The following is a 20714-nucleotide window of genomic DNA, read 5'->3' as shown; positions in this document are numbered from 1 at the left end:
TCAGAATAAGCATTAAGAGAAGTACATGAAATTTAAGATAATTACTGAGCTAAAGCTTCTCACCCTTGGTTGGGACTATACAGATAATTTCCATTGAACCCAAACCCCATCTACAATGTTCATTAAACACTTAAAACTTGTGTCAAGTCTCTGAAAAATGAACACGTAGCTTTTGCCCAAACACTATGCTTGAAAGATTTAATGATGGTCAAAATCAGCATTATTAAAAAGTTTAAATCTGTACATCTTTGGCAAGACTTGATTATTAGAGTCCAGATTCCAAAGATTAGAGAAGCCAAAATCCAATAAGCAATCCCATGACCTAATTCTGAGTTTGTAACACATTCCATTCCACCTCTCTAGATTTCTCTTTCTCATCAGATAATTGAATTGTTTAATCAAATTGCTCTTAAAATTCTTTAGTTCTATGATGTTTTACCTATGAAAAATGAAAAAAACTATAAGCTGAGATAGTCTTGAAGACTATGAGTCTTACTGACCTATAAAGAAGTCTACATTTTAAAAGTACTTTTTAATAAAAGTGTTAACACTGGCATTCATAGACCTTTAAATCATCTCTGGAAACAAACTTCAAACACAATTTACAAAGAGTTTTATTTGACTCTACAAGTAAACTCTTTCCATATTTGCTCATTTTAATCATAATTCATCATGAATTATCCCCAATGATCTGTGTAAGAGTCCCAGTACACACTGAGGTAATTAATAAACACAAATTAGTAAACTAGTGTTACTTATCAAGAAGTCAGGAGTCTATTACTGAAAAAAAGTTTCCAAATTCCCCATGGACCTTAATATCCAGACTCAGTAGATTTTACAGATTCACTGAATTACAAAATCTCATAAGTGCAAGGAAACTTAGTTACTATTTAATCCACTCACGATGAAATGCTGAAACACGGTTTCTATCCTCCCTGAGCAAGACTTCACCCAGTCTTTACATAAGCACCCAACATCTATACTACAGACGTTAGGTGCTTACTGGTGAAATGGGCTGTATGGCAAAGTGCATATTAAGGGTCTATTGAGGGTAACGGGCCAAGGAGCAGTAGAACGAGAAAATGTTTTAATTACATTTCACTCAGAGGTGTAGATTTTGAACCCATGCCACAACTAATTTATCTCTCTCTATTCAAGAAAATAACCTACAAATTCCTAATACTATTAAAGAATGGCCTTCAATTGTCAAAATTCATTTGAATGTATATAATATATGAAATATTTTAGATAATTCATTGTGTGGTATGAGAGAGCAATAGATCATTTTAGTTACTGGCAGTAGTTTCATATCCATTGAAAAATAAATTTGAAGTTAAAGTGAATCCTATCGGTAGTGGAAAAGGTACTGTATAAACTTATGATTTTTTTTAAGAAACTATTTTACAAGTATTAAAGAAAAACCATTTAGTGTTACTTCCTGAGTCACGAAAGGATTTAGTATTCCCTAGACACACTTATACAGACAGAAACCCCTATATATTTTGAGAATTACACAGAATCACATAGTTAAATGGGAACTCAAAATATCATACACCAAAATGCTAATTAAAGCAGTTATTATAGAGCCTAAAAATATATAGTATTCGTGGACTTCTCTTTAGTTTAAGAGTTCTAGCAGATTTTTTTTTCCAGTGACAGACTCCTGGGTTTTTATTAGAGACATAGTGATTAGAAAGAATGAAAACAGAGAGTGTTATATACAGTGAATGGATCGAACATAAGTGATTTGAGTCCTAGTAAGAGAGGGGAGTGATCGTGGGGATAGGAAATATAACAAGACATATATGCTGAAAACTTCCTGAATTTGATATAAAATGAGAATCCACAGAATAAAGATTATAAATAAAAATATAAATAAAATTATAATGCAAATTACAAGAAAAATAAATCCAATATGTAATGCATTAAAACACATCATAATGGGGCACCTGGGTGGCTCAGTCATTAAGCGTCTGCCTTCGGCTCAGGTCATGATCCCAGAGTCCTGGGATCGAGCCCCGCATCAGGCTCCCTGCTCGGCGGGAAGCCTGCTTCTCCCTCTCCCACTCCCCCTGCTTGTGTTCCCTCTCTCGCTGTGTCTCTCTCTGTCAAATAAATAAATAAAATCTTTAAAAAAATTAAATAAAATAAAATAAAACAAACACATCATAGTGATACTTCAGTAAATAGAATGGCAAAGAAAACTATTTTTAAAAGCAATCAGAAAATAAATGGAAACTACTTTCGAAGGAGCAATGGGGAGAATTTTAGATGACTTTATAACATAATCAATGGCATCTGATAGATAATGCAATAGTATCTTTTTAATGCTGAAAGAAAATATCTACCAACCTAGAATTTCATACTTAGTGCAAATGTCATTCAAGAGCAAAATGCATGCTTAGAACATAAAACAAAACAAAACAGAGATTTTTCTATTAGCAAACTTGTACCAAGTTAGATACTAAAGAATATCCCTCCAGCGAAGGAACATGATGTCAGATGTAAGTTCAGAGATACAGAAAACAACAGCAACAAACAATGATGAGAGCCTAAATGTTTGGGTAAATCTAAATAACTGTTGACTATATGCAATGTTACTAGTAATATCTAGTAGTGTTTAAACAGTATGGATATGGGCCAGAGTCCATGTTGGCGCCAGCTTGGAGGGGTGCAGTGCTGGGTCACCACAGAGGAGCTGCAGCAGCTCCAGGTGCAGGAAGCTGTGTACTCCATGGTGAAGAATGTGGACGGAGGGAACATCTGGAAGATGCAAGGCTTCATGTTCTGGTGCAGAGCCAGCTATTGTGAGAACAGCCAGATGTCCATGAAGCCGGTGCACCGAATGTTGAATGTTGCTTTGAACATTGAATGTTGCATTAAACGTTGAACGTGCGCCTTTGGCTTAAGCCCAGGCCCTGGGGACCAGTGAGTTGGAGAAGTCCAGGACCTCCTGGCCGGTGTACCATGTACTGCAATGACACAGCCAAAGATTCAGTAGATGCAGGAAGTAAAGAGCTTCAGGTAACGAGGCAGCTGGAGAGTTGTGTGAGCAAGTGTGTGGATGACCACATGCACCTCAGCCCAACCATGACCAAGATGAAGGAGTCTCTTTCCTCCATGGGGAAATAGAAGTTTTTGCAATTGGCCTTCAGAGCTGATGGCAGGAATCTATTTAAAAACAGAATTGGGAGTTTTGGTCTTTTAAGTGAAGAGTATGAAGAAATTAAGGATGGAAGGAAGTTTGAGGCATGTGTCACTTGCCTCTGGACACCTGGTTCCTTTATGTTTCAACCCTACAAAGTGAAATGAAAAAAAAAAAAACTGGTGCTAAAATTTGGGTCAGAGACAGTGCAGGAAAGTTTTTAATAGCCTAAACTTCATGTGCTTGTCCTGGCATGAGGGATGTCCCTTGTACCAAGCCAGAGCCCTCCAAGGTACCAGATTCCTCAGAGTACACACATACCAGCAGGCTAGCAGTTTCGTCTAACCTGCCTGTGGTCTGGTGGAGTGTGAGCAGAGATGTTTCTATTCATTGCCAAACTCCTGTCGACCAGAAAGATCACCAAATCACTTTCCATAAGCTGTAAAACAAAATCCGCACAGTCACTAATTTAGAAAGGAAAAAAAAAAGGTTTCTTGGCCTTTGTTTTGCTTGGTTTTGTTTTATATACAAGGGCTTGCAGTTGGTGTAAGATGTGGAATTGGGAGAGGTAGTTTAGGGAAGAACTTTGAACAGTTCATATCTGTTTCCGGCCATCAAGATTTGGATATGCATTTCTTAAAGTACACATTGCATCTTTCAGCTAGGAGACCCTGCAACAACATGAGAGGCGATGTTATGCTGGGTATGGGAAGCTGACCTTCCCTCTCACTGGCTCCCGCGACGGGCCCTGAGACTAGCTGCAGCAGAGCAATGGGACAGTCTTGCAGTGACACTTGCCCTTAAAGGGAACAGGAGTTTAGAGCACCGGGTGGCTCAGGAGGTTAAGCCTCTGCCTTCAGCTCAGGCCATGATCTCCAGGTCCTGGGATGGAGCTCACATCGGGCTTCCTGCTCAGGAGGGAGTCTGCTTCTCCCTCTCTCTTTCTCTCTCCCCTCCCCATCACTCGTTCTCTTTCTTTCTCTGAAATAAATAAATAAAAACTTTAAAAAAATAATAAAGGAAAGGGAGTATCCAGGAATGAACATTGAAGGAGGAAATGTTGCCTTAATTAAGGGAGTTATTAACTACTGGATTTGGAAAAACTGTTTTTTATAAAACAGGATGGAATGAAAGCCTAAACTCAGTATTGCTTATTTAGCCCCCTGAAATAACAGTACCCTCCTGAAGCAATCCCATGGCAACAGGAAGGTCAAAGGAGAATAAGTAAGCGACTCAGGGGTGAGCTGTGATTCCTCTAAAACAAAAGAGGGGCAGCCCCCCTCCCCCATTACCAAATACCACTTTTGCCTGGGGCCTTTGCAGCAGTGTTCTGCCCAGCTCTAGCACTTTATCATTTTGATAAGGACCTTGTTGTCTTTTTACCAACTTATTACTTGATAATATAGCCTGTGTTTGGTGTTTCAAGGCTGTGATATATTTTCCTGGTGGTTTGGTTATAAAAATAAATAAGATTTAGTTTTTCCTCCAAAATAAATTAATTAATTTAAAGATAATTTAAACATGGATATGAATTACATCAAAAATAGCATATGTTTTAGAAATTAGATAAATAAAGATCTTTTCCTTGTTCAGGAAGAGGAGGTAAGTATCACTTAACATTAGAGTTTTATAATATAAAGATAGACATTTGAAACTGTAGGTACCCCTCACCAAAATTATAAATGAGTGTATAACTTCCAAGCAAATATAGAGAAAATAAAATTTTATAAATTGATTAATCAAAAAGAATGCAAGTAAAGAGATAAAGGTAGGAGAAATAGAAAACATATAGTAAGATGGTAGATTTAAACCCAAACAAATCATAGTGGTTAAATTCAATTAAATAATCTAAATCCTCTTGTGAAAAATGAAGATTGTTAGATGCATTAAAAATATATAGATTAAAAAAGATATAGCCAACTAAAATACAAGGATAAAGAAAGGCTGAGAGAGAAATGATGAAAAATTATATATCATGCAAATGTTTATATATCATATATACTATATCAATATAAGATAAAGTAGACTTTCATACAGAAATCATTACTAAAGAGAAAGAGGACATTTTATAATATTTAAAATATTGAATATACCAGGGAAATACCGTGATTCTAAGTGAGTATCCCTAAATTTGTAAAATCTAAATGAAAACAAAGTGGCAAATTTTTATATTCAAGAACAGAGAACTCTGAGTCATTCTTGGATATCATTCCCATAGTCCTGCATTTATTATCTTGTTGGCCTTGGTGGATCTGGTTTTTGTTTGTTTCTTATCTGTCAAATGGGGACAACAGCCCTTATTTCATTAGGAAATCCTAATAATTAAGTGCAACATGTGAAAGCATCTAATAATCTAATATTGCACATGATATAGGGTAGAAGTAAACATTTCCCAGCATGAAATAGATTTTAAAACTGAAAACGGAAGGACTGTTTTTGGAGAGAGTTGATATTGGAGAGAGATCAAGACTGAGAACCCAGGGAGCTGGCGTGTTGTCTTGGCTTTGCCTTTGACTTGCCTGGTTGGAATATAAAAATACCACACTGGGTCAGCCAATCTGCTCAAAGAGCCTCCGGCTCCCCATTGTTAAATGATGCTCAAATTTGTGAAATCATTACCTTCTATCGCTGCCTCCTTCATCGTACTACCTCCAGCTGAAAATGCTACAAAGATTAAATGAGGCCAACTCAATACATATAGACATGCCTTGCCTTTGCTTGCCTTACAAGACGTCCTGTTCCCTGGGGCAGACAGTGACTCCCCAGTCAAGCCGTAAGTGTGGCACACTGTGTGAGGCGATGCACACCACATCATGGGAGTCTCTTAGCCCTTCATTCTCACTGTTTCTTTAGCTAGAATAACTTCCTATTGATGAATTATTTTACGACTAGTAGGACTGATTTTCTGAATTGTTTTCACTTAACTCTTTATGATAAAGGCAGAAGATAAACATCTGCCAGGACACCACTCTCTAGAGAATTCTCCCTATTTTTGGAGGTCTGGATTTCCCTCAGTCAATGTCAATTATGTTTGGGTTATGTCTAAGTATTATGTCAATGCTCTTGACAAGATATCTAGAAATTCTTTCAATTTAGACATAGCTTTGCACATTCAAATCTCAATGAAGCACATTTCTTTCTTATTTATAGGATTACTATTTCAGACAAGTGAAAGGATAGAAAGTCATCAGAATAATTAGAAGAGATGTTTCTTCGATCGTTAATGTTTTGCTTCATTTCCTTCTTTTAATGTGTATTATCACAGTGCTACATCACTGAAACAAATTCTGAATAAATTAAAATTCTTTGTGTGTTGATTAAAAACTCAATTCATGTTCATGTAGAGTGACCATTACTTTCTTTAGGAAAATAATGGACTGGACAAAGATACTCTAATCCTTACATAAATTGTTACCATTATATAAAAAGATACATATATACACAAGTAGTTTTAAAGTTTTAATTATTATTATTTTTTTAGTTTTAATTATTTTTAAATGAAGATTCTGAATAAGCTTATTTAAATCTTAAAAGCGGTAATACAAGACAATTGATGCACATGTGAGTATGTGATTTTTTGTTGGAATCCCGCTTCAAAGTCAATCACAGCTGGAGCAGTCAAATCTGAGTAAGTACTGAGTCCAGAAGGCCACAGGGCATTAAGGTGACTGTCAGATTCTGGGATATTTTGGGGTAGCTTCAATTATATAATGAATAAAATTTGCATACTTTTCTGTAACTCGTTAATAAAATTACAAAATATTAATTACAAAATTAATAAAATTACAATAGCCTCTGGTATTCTCATACATATGAAAGCAAATTCAATGATAATTTAAGCCAGAAAATGCTTCCAAAATGCTTCATGGCCACAGTACAAAATACAGTATGGCATTTTCTTCATTCATTAAAAAAATACTAAGTATTCCGATGGAAAAAATAATGTAAATAATATTCATGTATTAAACATCTATACTGGACATTCCTGAAGGAGGTTTACTCATCTTTCATTTTTATTTTTGTCTCCCCCCGCCATGGCCAACTCATCCTCAACTTTACATGTGCTTATGGTATTAATAAGTATATTAATTGATTAGAACATGCAAAGAACAACTGTTCAACTATTTCAATTATTGTTTTGTCAATTCTGAGGTAGTTAGATGTCCAGGATTATAAAAAAAATAATAACTGCTTTCATCATGCATGGCAGTGAGTCAGACTTCTTAGTTGCGTACCGTTTTGGCATCTGGATGGAAATTATGGATTCTCTCTTGTGAATATATGTGCATTCTCTCCCTGAAAAAAAAAGTAACAGCACACACGCACAGCACCACATAAATGCATACATACACCGTCTGCTTAAAATATCTAAGGATGTCCTGACCCTTTAAGATGCAACTATGGTCCCAAGTTTAACAACCGCTGATATAGGGGGATATTTATGTCTCCATTTCTTGTAGCAGAATGCATGACATACAGTTTATTTAAAAGAAATAGCAATCTGTTATAAGTTGTGTGCTCCAGAAGCTAATAATTAGATGGAGATTGGGTATAAGATGTTTATTAGGTGCTTATTCCACAAAGAGTATGGAAACAGGATCAAACAGAAAAATTTGAGCTGTGATGCAGACTCAATCAAGCCATGACCAACTAAGAAAGGATCTCTGGAGTGAATATTGCCTGAAACAGCCCAAAATTGCTGGGATTTTATGCTTCTGTTTCTCAATCACTATACGCAAGTTGCCCTGAGAAGTGCATGATATCAAGTGAAGTGACTCTTTCCTGATGAGAATGATCCTGAGGAACTGACCCCTAGATACTGTTTGTTTCTCACCCTCCACCCCACTGGGCAAATACTTTCTTGAAGAGGGATATGGTCAGTACACTCTTAGGGCCATTTAGATCCACTTCCCTCTGTACATTCGAATAGCTGACTGGAGGAACTCTTTTCCTGAAAGAGAATAAAAAAGTTATAAAAAGTACAACTATACCTCTGATTAGGGTTGTTCTCAGTGTTTTAATTGACACTCATCTTATCCCTCCATCTTTTACTCTCCATCCTATCATTCTCACAGTCAACCAGCACCTTTTCAGTTTTTTTTTTTAAAGATTTTATTTATTTGAGAGAGAGTGAGCATGAATGGGCAGGGGCAGGGGCAGAGGGAGAAGCAGACTCCCCGTTGAACAGGGAGCTGGATGCGGGGCTCGATCCCAGGACCCTAGGATCATGACCTGAGCCGAAGGTAGATGTTTAACCTACTGAGACACCCAGGGGCCCCACCTTTTCAGTTTCTTATCCCTCAGGTATCTAAAGCCTGTCCACCATGTCTTTCCCAGCCTGGGGTGACTGCACCTGCTCATTTATGGTCAAATTGGACATAGGGGTACCAAGAGGCAATCAAGTGAATAGCCAAGTCTCACATGTATTCCTGCTTGCCTTTATTGTAAAATTGCAGCCCTGCCTCGTCTTGATTATTAAGATCAATAACTCTTGATAAGAAAAATTCCTCTTCTTGGGGCACCTGGGTGGCTCAGTCAGTTAAGCGTTTGCCTTAGGCTCAGGTCATGATTTCAAGGTCCTGGGATCGAGCCCACATAAGGCCCACTGCTCAGCGAGGAGTTTGCTTCTCCCTCTGCCTCTCATTCATGCTTTCTCTCTCTCTTTCTCTCAAATAAATAAATAAAATCTCTAAATAAGGAAAAGAAAAGAAAAATTCCTCTTCTTGCCTCTTACTCCTTTGATATAAAATGCCCAGATAGCAGCCACAGCTTATAATTCAAGGTAATACCTATTATAGCATTTAGAAAAATTCCTCTCCCATTAAGGAGTGGAACTGGTAGTGTTACAGAAACCAAGGTTGCAGGATGGGAAGCAGAGTGTTCCCACACGGCTCAGTGAGAATTATGGAATGTGGGGCACTACTTCTTAAACCTGTTAGTTCCAGGATCCATACATTCTCCCTTTGGGGAAACAGTGACATATAAAGGTCTTTGATTTAATATATATATACATCCTATGCAGTGTCAACCCATCCTTATAAAGTTGAGCTAGTGGTTCAGTTATGACTTTAATAGACTATTGCAATGTTGTATCAGGTCAGCTGATTTGATGTGATACGATGTATGATGTGATATGACCAATGCATCCCATGATCATGGGCTCTCCCCCATACCTCCTTTGCTTCAAAATGCCTGCCTGACCTGAAGTAGTATTCTATGGGATCTCATGCTAGTGGATCAAATACTCAATATACCCTCAGATATTAGGGCTGCCTGAAAGCCCATGAGTGAATATATCTATTCCTGGGAGGAACAAAACAAAACAACTCTGGATCTTCTGTAGCTGGTAGAAAACCTATGTAATCAACTTGACACTAAGTGACTGATTAGTCACATCAAAGAAAAGTTCCATATCAAAATTTTAGCTTTGGTAATAGCACTCTATGCTGTTAAGGCAATGCATAGCCTCAATCTCTAGCATCTTGTTCAAATGGTTTGTTTTCCCATTGTACTGTCTTTCAAGGTCACTTTAATTGTGGATATATATTTTTCAGCTTCTACCCATATAGACAGACTTATCTGTAAAATAAGCTAAGGCTTTTTTTTCTCCTCCAGGGGGACACTGTACTATCCCACATAAGTTACAGGCATAAGTTGAGGAAATGCATTGGTAAAAGAGCAGTGAGCCCCTTGGGGTTCTGGGCTACCTACTCGTGTAGTTTGTTGGAACCCTTTGGTCTCATTTATGTTCACTCACAGGTATATCATTTCTATGTTATAGTGGTTTGCTGCCCAGCTACAACACCTTATGATTTGGTGGGTCTAAGATGATGTGGTTTATGACAGAGAGCTCTGGCCACATGGCCAAGGTCTGGAGTTATGTCTCTACAAGGGCTCTATAGCATGTCAGGAAGTGTTTTTCACAAAGTGCATTATTCTTTGCACATTAATCTGCTGAATCCATATGACATTTGGTAGGGCTGCTTGCACTACATCCTGGACATACAGCAGATTATTTCCGTATTTTCAGCCATACTCAAAGCTGGCAACCTTTTATTTCACACAGCCTATAGGCCAGAATAGTATCCCAGCATGTGGAATATGGTTCCTACAGAACCTGAAAAAAAAAAAATTCATGAAAATTGTGTTTTCTTCTTTGTGGTAGAAGGTGCAAAATGCAATAATACAAATAATACTTAAATGTCTCATTTGTATGGGATATCCTGGCATGCCCCTGACCTTTGGGCTTCTGAAAAGGTTAGTAGGGTTTATTTCCTATCCTCATGAGTACTTGAGTCTTAATGAGGCCCTCAGCTCAGTAGCCACCTTCCAGAAGAACATAATATTGACATAGTAAGACAATGTAATGAATTAATGTGATGTGTTGCTGAATATCCAAACTACCCTCACCTTTCTAAGTATTTTTGAGAGAGGGTAAGAGAATCATTATAGCCAAGAGGAAAAGTAAATATATATTGCTTTCCATTTCATGAGAAAGCATTCTGTTTCTCATTATTGATTGGAGGAGGAAAAAAATGAATTTTCCGTATCAATGACTAGATACCATATATTTGAACTCACATTAATCTGTCCTAGCATAGATACCATATCTTGTAAGGATGCTGCAATTTGGGCTACAATTTGATTGAACTTGAAATATTCTACATTTATCTTCCAGTATTACTCTGGTTTCTGTAGGAGCCTGACTGGTGGATTAAGAGAAAATATGATGAAGCCACCACACCTGAATCTTCCAGCTCTTTAACAGAAGTGCAAGTTACTGTCGGTGCTCCCAAAGATACAATATTGCATTTGATTTCCTATCTTGGTTGCAGTGTGTGTGGTGTAGGGAAGGAGGAGTTAATTGTAGAGACTTCTACTTGGCCTTCCCTTTTATGCTAATTCTGATCCCACAGAAAGAAAATCCAATGTTTTGGGTGCATTATCTATCAAATATGTCAAATCCCATTATACATCCAAGGATCAGGAAAGTGACCAATTGGATTTACGAACCTAGTAAACTCATTGCAAGTCACAGTTTTCTAGGATTCCGTTTATTACCTGACTCCCATGCCATCCCACTTTAATGGAGAGGGCATGATGACACATTGTTTTCTGGATTTCAAATGCAATTCAGAACTTGTGTTCAACAGTCCTGAAAATACCTGAGTATTTCCCTTTCCCTATTGTGCAATTAACTGAAAAATAGCCTAGATTCCTTTGGGGGAAGAAGTGGGAAAATGATTATATACTTGCTGTAGTGTTGCAAGTTCCTTCCTCCTAGACAAACAGACATCTCTCCCATCATTGTTTTATGGGTATAAAAACCTTCTCAGGCCTGAATACTGGAAAAGAGATTATACTGATATCATTTTTATTGAGTTGACACTATTAGGCTACTGGGCATTAATCCTTGATTTCTTCTGGTGGTACAATTGGAGGAGTAATCTTGATGTTTGTTTTTCAATTTTTTCCTCAGAATTCTGTGTCCATTTAACCTTCATCATTATCGTTGGGTTTAGCCCCCTTGGCTACCACTCTAACTTTGTTGGCCATCATAATAATTGAAATCATCTAGCATCTGTGGCTAAGTGCTGCCCTCTAGGCTTGATATATGGGGGAACTGGTCCTATCACCACGGCATCCTTAATACCACAACTTGATCAACCAATGTGGGCTGCCTTAGGAGAGGCATGACCTTGGGCAAGGTGGCTGTCTGCCGTTGAAGCCAATCTTGGAAGTGCTGACAGCTGATCTTTCCCAAAGGAAGATGTGGGCCAGAGATCTCTATATCTGCCCAGATCACAACAGTTTATTTTAAATGGAAGCATTCTAAGACCAAACAATAATTTTCATCTTACTGAAATGATTGTCTGGGCAATTTAGAGATATTTTCAATTTAATATCTTACTGAAATGGCTCTAAATTCATGTGGAAATGAAATAACTTTGTCAGACGTTGCAGGAAGTGGTGGGGATACAACTGAGAAAGAACAAACCCAGGCTTCCTTTCCATAAACTTGCAATTGTAGTGGTGTAGAAGGAAGTAAATATTAAAAGGACAATCAAATATGTGGATAAATTAGATATATTGAGATAATTATAAGTGCTGTGAACAAAATAAAAGAATATGAAATGACTTTAGAGAGATTTACCAGATCAAGTGTTCAGAAGGTGTATTTTTGGATAAAAGTGTCAGTCATGTAAAATTAGAGCAGAAGGCTATTCTAGACACAAGAAACAGAAGATACAAAGGCCAGGGGGGGAGGGGGACAAGCCAAGGGCATTTGATTAACAGAAAGTAAGGCGATGTGACAAGGTACAGTGAGCATGGCATTACATAACTCAAAACGAGGTTAGAGATGGAAGCAGCTGCCAGATCATAGAGAATGTCATATGTCACAAAAAAGTATTTACTATCTTAGAGTAACAGATCATTCTGTTACTTTTTGTAGTGGGAGCAGCACAAAAGTAAAGAAACAAGAAACTAAAATAGGTAGAGGGATCTAGTTACCATAGAAAGGTGAATGTGTAGACAACATTGAGAATGAAAGATACAATGAAAGAGAAGACATGTGACACATGGACAGAGTTAGTAGCGAGTCTATAAATCTACACTACGTCCTTCAATCTCTGTAGTCTCAATTCTAATTTTCATGTGTTTTATCAGGATAAATCTAGGCTTTCCTGTTATAATGTGAATAAATGTGTAGAGATGTACAGGGCCAACCCAGGAGGGAGAATTCCAACATTGAGGGAGGCAGAGGAGAAGAGGAGGAATCAGTAAGAAAGATGGAAAATACAGTCTTGGAGAAATAGGAATAAAACTGGGAGAATGTATATCATAGAAGCCAAGAGAAAATAATTTCCTTGAAACAAAAAAGACCTAAATTAAAAGTATAAATTCTTAAAATATTCAAATAAGAGGGGGAAAATGTCTAAAATCACCCAGGAGTCTCCTGTAGAAGGTAAGAATTTGATGGAAGATACTAAAGGTGGGAATTTATACCATAGCCAGAAAGCTGAACCTCTTCAGCAATGAACTAGCAGGAAAGGACCATGGATTATTAAGATGCAATGAAAAGAACTTTAATATGCATCCTAAAATTAATCTATTGTCTGGTATGTGAGTGGAGTCAATGGAAAAGAGAGCACCAAATATTTAATGGCCATGAATACTATGCCAGACATTTTTCATAGCATAAGGAGTAAGAGAACAGAATCCAGTAGCAATCTGCCTGATTCAAAGCCCAGGTCTGTCAATAACCACTGGGTGATCTTGGGCAATTTAAATACTCTCTCTATTTCCTTATTATAATTTAGGGATAAGAGCAATATTCACTACATAGGGGTGTTGTGAGGTTTAAATGTGCTCTATAAGTAGTTCACACATGTTATTATCACTATATTACTGAATCTTTATAGTAACTCTCTAAGATGAGTTACTTAGAGATCCATTTTGATGATGAAGGAAGGAAGCTCAGGACAGTGATTTTGAAAGATCTACCACTGATATACCATAAAGTAAGTCCAAAGAGAAAGACAGCATATATCCATCCAATCCATACTAACACATGAGGTGGACACAATGTCAATGAGACTTACGTGTTAACAAATTTTTCATCCAAGGAAAACTACCATGGATTTATCTAGAAAGCAGTTCCAGATACAGTCAAATGAAACGATACCTTCTGGGGTGCCTGAGTGGCTTAGTCAGTTAAATGTCTGACTCGAGTTTGGCTCAGGTCATGATCTGAGGGTGATGAGATTGAGCCCCACATCAGGCTCCGTACTCAGTGGGGAGTCTGCTTAAGATTCTTTCCCTCTGCCCCTCCCCTCGCTTGTGCACATTCTCTCTCTCTCAATAAATAAATAAAATCTTTAAAAAGAAAAAAAAACATACTTTCTAAGCAAGTACTATGTGTACAGCTATATTGGAGCTTGGGTGAAGATGATACAAGGCAAATTTAAATGTGGTCCCTAATAATTGTATTTCAAAGCAAAGCTGAAGTGTAGAGGAGCGTTGTTCACTTCTAGTGACATCATTGTGATAAATTCATTGTAATCCAAAGTCTGTCCCACAGTCCTTCAAAGCTTTTTCTTCTTCTCCTTCTCCTTCTTCTTTTTCTTCTTCTTCAATAAAACTTTTATAGCATCTCAAGAATAGTCCTGGTTCTCAGGGGCAAAGTGATCGAGACCTGAAAACATATATAGAGCATCCCCAATTCTTTAGGAAAACTTCTCTAAAATGTTAAATGTATTTGTGTTACTGGACCCCCAAGACCAGGTTCTTGAGCCTCAATGTCATAGAAATGACCACTGAAGTTGAGAGAAAGAAAGCAGGTGGAATTTATTAGAGGGAGCTTATATATTGGGAGCTGACAAGAAAGAGGAATGTCGGTGTGTCTGGGTGGCTCAGTCAGTTAAACGTCTGACTCTTCATTTTGGCTCAGGTGGTGATCTCAGGGTCCTGGGATGGAGCCTATGTTGGGCTCTGTGCTCAGTGGGGAGTCTGTTTCTCCCTCTGACCCTCCCCACCCCTGCCCCTGTTCACGCTCGCTCTCTCAATCTCTCCAATAAATAAATAAAATCTTTAGAAAAAAGAAAGAGGAACGTCCTCCTCTGAAAGGGGTAGTGTGCCAAGCTTATAAAAGCACTCTTCCAAAGGGTGAGAGGCTGGGAGTGGGGAAGCATCCTTTAGTACCAAGGTCATTGTTTTGTGGTCATTACTTTGTAGTAGACACAAGACAATCACAGGATACCTTTGTTCATGGTCGACATTCTTTTAGGGATCCTGGAAAATAGAAATACTTGTGCAAGCAGGCTTTAAATTATTACTTCTAATTTTGCCAGACAACAATTACTCCTTGTCAGCTGTTATCTCTGGTTTGTTCTCTTTCCCAGAAGGAGGTATTTGTCTCTGAGCATATGGAAACGTTTAACCCTTGCCTGAAACCAGTGGCTTCATGGGAGTTAAGTCTCTCTTGTTTCCCTATATTGTCTCATTTGTACCAAATGGTTGCTTAGCAGTAGAACAAAAGTAAGGGAGAGAAAATGCTAGTGTTACAAATTTTATATTATCCTCCAGCAATGACCATTCTTTAATGGCAAGAAGTTCTTTCAAGCTTTACCAAAGAAGTGGATAACTAAACAGAATGCTTATATTTTTGCCTTGTGTTTCTATTTTATATATCATGAGATTTTAAGAAAAAATCTCTTGTGATGAGGGAGGTCAGGCATAAGTAAATAAATAAACCTTGTGTTTCCATCTCAGGCAGTGAAGAACTTGGAGCAATTCATGTACTGATTCTGGATCTACAGTGTCCTCACCTTCACAAGAGAGACCATGCACCCAGCTTAACTCCCTTTCAGGATAGTTGGAAGATCTGTTATGAAGAATTCCCTTTAGAAACCCAGCAACATTTAATACCTAAATAATTATCATTAAGAGAATGTAGAGAAGTTGTTCCCCCTGTGAAAAGAGGAGTATCAGAAATCATATTTCTCTAATACATTTGGTTGAGAATTAAGTACAGAGAGAAAGCAAAGCAAAAAATACATACATACATACATAAAAGCATACATTAACCATTATTTTTCACAAACATTTAATGATCCTTTTTTGCTAAAGGCAAGAAACACTGTAGAAATTTTGACATAATTTTAAAAATAAGAGCCTGATATCAGTCTCACAGAATGATTGGCTGTTTCTCTCAGGTCAGCAAAAAGTAGGAGACATAGACATACATCCATGTTTCATCAATCATTATTAAAAACAAACACATACACACACACACATTATTTTCATCACAGCCACAAAATTAAAGAGCTTTTAAGTTTTTCAAGTCTGAATGTTTCATTTTGGGTGCATGGTGTGTGAAAAGAAAGTGGTTCATAAGAGATAGAAATGTACTAAATACTATGCAAAATCCTGTGCACTTCAAGTATATTACATTATTTTCATAAGGAGGAAATATGATAAATTCTACAGAGAGAGAGCCAGCATCAGACTAGTTCCTGCTAAAATACAAGATGAAATGAAACATGATATTATTTGAATTTGTGATAGACATAAATCCATAAATTAAAGCCCCAGCTGTGAAAAAACATACCTTTATCCAAAACTGTTTCTCAACTGTTCTTAAGTCTTAACTAAATAATAATTCCCTAGAAAGATCAGATGTCAATCAGTGGCCAGAAAGAAAAAAAATCATAAGTTATATCAGTAAGGTATATTGAGGTGTATCAGAAGTCTTAAAGACTGATTTTGGATTGCATAATAATTATTTTTGGGATTTCTAAAATTTTAAATAAGTTACATAACATGAACTTATTTTTCAAACAATTTTTCTACTTCATTGGCCCTGTTGGTTGAGAAATAGAATGAAGATGAATTAGATATTGTTTAAATTATTTTTTGAGTGACTGCTTATATTTTCTTCTAATATTTATACATCCAGTTTAATCAAATGTCTTCTTTTTGGGGATACAAATTGCTATCTTTGCATCTCCAAGGGATACATCAATAAGAAACTTTGCAAAACAAGACATGCTCCAGAAAACTCAAAACACTATTAAAGTTGACTGTTAACCAAATTTAAATCACTAAGAAAATAACATTAATTTGAAAGTGTTTCTACTAGTTTCCAGGACTGAACTATACCAATACATCTGATTTTTCTGACATCCTTAAGAAATAAGTCACTGAAATCTAAAACCCGTAACATCAGTTTCTTTTCTCCTCTGACTTTTTTGTATAATGGATGGCTATGAGGTCTTTTGACAGTGATTGCAGTCATGAACTGTAAAATGCTTTATATTTAATACACCTGAGAGGATTTTATCCAATGACACCAGAATGAGCACTATGGCAGTTAATAAGATAAGTTGGTTAAATCAGAGAATCATGATCAGATTCAGATCAGATCAGAACAATCCAAGAGGAAATTAAGAAAACAATCCTTTTACAAAGGCAACAAAAAGGATAAAATATTTAAGAATAAACTTAAAGGAGGCAAATACACTGAAAACTACAAAGCATTGTTTTGAGAATTAAGGAAAACACAAACAAATGGAAAGACATTTCATGTTCGTGGGTTGGAAGATTTAATATCATTAAAATATTGCTACCCAAAGCAATCTACAGATTCAGTGCAATTCCTAGCCAAATCTCAATGGCATTTTGGAGAAATAGAAAAACAAATTAACATTCATATGGAACTACAAAAGACCTCAAATAGTCAAAACAACATTTTGAAAGAAGAAAAAATCTGGATGTCTCACACTTCCTCACTTCAAGACATATTACAAAACTACAGTAATCAAGTGAATATTGTACTAGCGTAAAGACTGACATATAGAATGATGGAACAGAATAGAGATCCTGGAAATAAACCCATGTACATACAGTCATATAATCTTCACAAGAGTGCTAAGAATATAAAATGGGGAGAAAAATAGTCTCTTCAAACACTGGGGCTGGGAAAACTGGATATTCAATGCAAAAGAATCAAATGAGAATCTTGTCTATCACCATACAAAAAACAAAACAAAACAAAGCAAAAAAACAACAACAACAAAAATCCCTCTAAATGGATTAAAAACTTAAATGTAAGACCTAAAACTATAAATCTTAGCAGGAAACCTGGGGAAAATCTTCATGACATTGATCATGGCAATAATTTCTTGGATATGATACCAAAAGCACAGACAACAAGAACAAAAATAGGTAAGTGGGAATACATCAAGCTGAAGTATTTCTACACATCAAAGGAAACAATCAACAGAGTAAAAAGGCAACTTACGAAATAGGAAAATATTTGCAATACATTTAAATAAGGGGTTAATACTCAAAATATATATAGAACTCCTACAACTCAAAAGCAAAAACCAAATAACCTGATTTTTAAAATGGGCAAAGAACTTAAATAGACATATTTCCAAAGAAGATGTACAGATGGTCAACAGGTACATAAAACATGCTCAATATCACTAATCATCAGAGAAATGCAAATTAAAAAACACAGTGAAATATCACCTCACACAATGAATTATCACCACACACACTGGCCATTATTAAACAAAGCCACACATACACACAGACAAAATTTTTAAAAATGTTGGCAAGAATGTGTAGAAATTGGAACCCTTGTGCACTATTCGTGGGAATGTAAAGTGGTGTAGCTGCCAAAGAAAACAGTATAGAGCTTCCCCAAAAAAATTTTTAAAAAGAAATAGAATGATCATATGATCCAGCAATCCTACTTCTGAGTATTTATCCAAAATAATTGAAAGCAGAATCTAGAAATGATATTTGTACTCTTATATGTATTGTAGCATTATTCACAACAACCAAGAAATGGAAACAACATAAATGTCCATTGGAGGATAATGGATAAGGGAGTGTGGTATAGAAATGCAGTGGAATATTAGTCAGACTTAAAAAAGAAAGAAATCCCGTAATGTTACACATGAATAAACTTCGAGGACATTATGATAAATGAAATAAACCAGCAACGGGGAAGGAGAAATATTGCATGATTCTACTTATAGGAGGTATATCAAGGGGTCATAAAAGCACAAAGTTAGAATGGTGATAGACAGGCAAGGGCAATGAAAGGTGGAAAGGCAGTTTTTGTTCCATGGGTATAGAATTTCAGTCAGGTGGGATGAAAACATTCTAGAGACCTGCTGTACAACCACGTGCTTGTATTAAACAAGACTCTACGGCACATTTAAACATTTAAGAGGGTAGATTTCATGTTTATTTCTACTAAAATAAAAAAAGGCTCACGAAGAGTTCTTTTTCACATTTCGACTTTCTAAACATTAAGAAATAAGTGCACTATTGAAAGATCCAAAACAAGAGAATATAAGAGGATATTCAAAATATAAGAAATATCCAAACTAATGTAAGCCATTCTTGGTAGAAAAGGAAAGCTTAATTCTGAGTCTGTAGCACATAGTAGAGCTTTTGCCTTTCATAACATTTACTTGAGATACTCAAATACATACTAGCTTAGAGTAATTTCCTTCTCATTTTCCAGGAAGGTCTTGCCCTCCTCTTCAATCCCTTTTTTATTTTTTATTTTTTTTAAAAGATTTTATTTATTTATTCATGAGAGACAGAGACAGAGAGAGAGACAGAGGCAGAGGGAGAAGCAGGCTCCTCGCAGAGCAGGGAGCCCGATGCGGGACTCAATCCCAGGACCCTGGGATCATGACCTGAGCCGAAGGCAGACGCTTAACCAACTGAGCCACCCAGGTGTCCCGTCAATCCCCTTTTTAGCTTGAGTAGCTTACGTTTCATCATTTTATGAGATTTGTGTTCCAAGTAAGGTCCAAGTGAGGTTTCCCTTGAGGAAGAAAAAATCCATATTTAAAAAAATGATTGAAAGTTAGTGGATTCTAGTACCTTCTCTTACAGATGAGGCGTACAAAGCCTAGACAGGCTTAAAACTTGTTCCAAGTCACATAACCAGTGAGATAAGGCTGGTCTGCAACTCAGAACCTCCATTCTTGCCAACATTCATTATGCATGTGATTTTACTTCTATACATCAAAGTTGGACAAAACAACTGGAAAATCATTATTTTAAGCCTAACATGTACTAGAGATTACAGCACGCAGTAAAAATGAAAGGTACGACCTGTGTCCTTTCTCAAGGAGTTCTCATCAACATAATCTAATGGAGTTTGCTTAGTGTTTTTAAAAAAAGGTATGAGTGGTGCCTGGGTGGCTCAGTCGTTAAGCGTCTGCCTTCGGCTCAGATCATGATCCCAGGGTCCTGGGATCGAGCCCCGCATCAGGCTCCCTGATCAGTGGGAAGCCTGCCTCTCCCTCTCCCACTCTCCCTGCTTGTATTCCCTCTCTCGCTGTCTCTCTCTCTGTCAAATAAATAAATAAAGTCTTTTTTAAAATAAATAAATAAATAAAAGATATGATATGCATAATTACTTAAAAAGCAAAATGAAATATTTGTAGTATATTTTCTGAAGTGGTCTAAGAATAGAGTATATATTGTGATCTATGTGGTGTGTGTATATATACTATGTAAGTTTATATACTATGTAATATATTTGTATATTTTGTGTATATATTGTATATATATACACACATTGTATATATTGTGTAGTGTATATATTGTGCGTGTGTGTGTGTGTGTGTGTATATATATATTGTGTATATATATATATAGTGTATATATTGTGTATACACTGTGACCTATAGGATGTGTGTGTATATACTATGTAAGTTTCATTTATAGAGAAAAAATATGCAGGATCTAGGAGGCAGTATTTGCTCAACTCCGCTTTGATCACTGGAGTACTGCTTTTTCAACTGAGAGATCACACCTTGATTCAAAATCATCAAGACGTAGTTCATATAGAGCATCCAACATGGCTGGGGAAATAACTACTCTGTGAGCACTGACTAAAGGAATTAGAGAAGAGTAAGGAAGTAGAACAAGTGATAAATTTAAGTATCTGAAATTCTATCCTGAAAGAGAAAGAAACCTTATCGTGATTGGCCCTTGAAGAATTTGGACTCAGATGTATATAAGAGAGAAG

The 20714-nt window shown here is 36.6% G+C and overlaps 1 pseudogene; it reads left to right on the top strand.

The window, feature by feature from the left end:
• The first annotated feature begins 2629 nt into the window (after positions 1–2629).
• Positions 2630–3132, top strand: LOC116638600 (annotated as a pseudogene).
• The last annotated feature ends 17582 nt before the right edge of the window (positions 3133–20714 follow it).

Source organism: Phoca vitulina, unplaced genomic scaffold, assembly GCF_004348235.1.
Source record: "Phoca vitulina isolate PV1807 unplaced genomic scaffold, GSC_HSeal_1.0 scaffold16, whole genome shotgun sequence".
Classification (NCBI taxonomy): Eukaryota; Metazoa; Chordata; class Mammalia; order Carnivora; family Phocidae; genus Phoca; species Phoca vitulina.
This window is presented reverse-complemented; position numbering and strand designations above follow the sequence as displayed.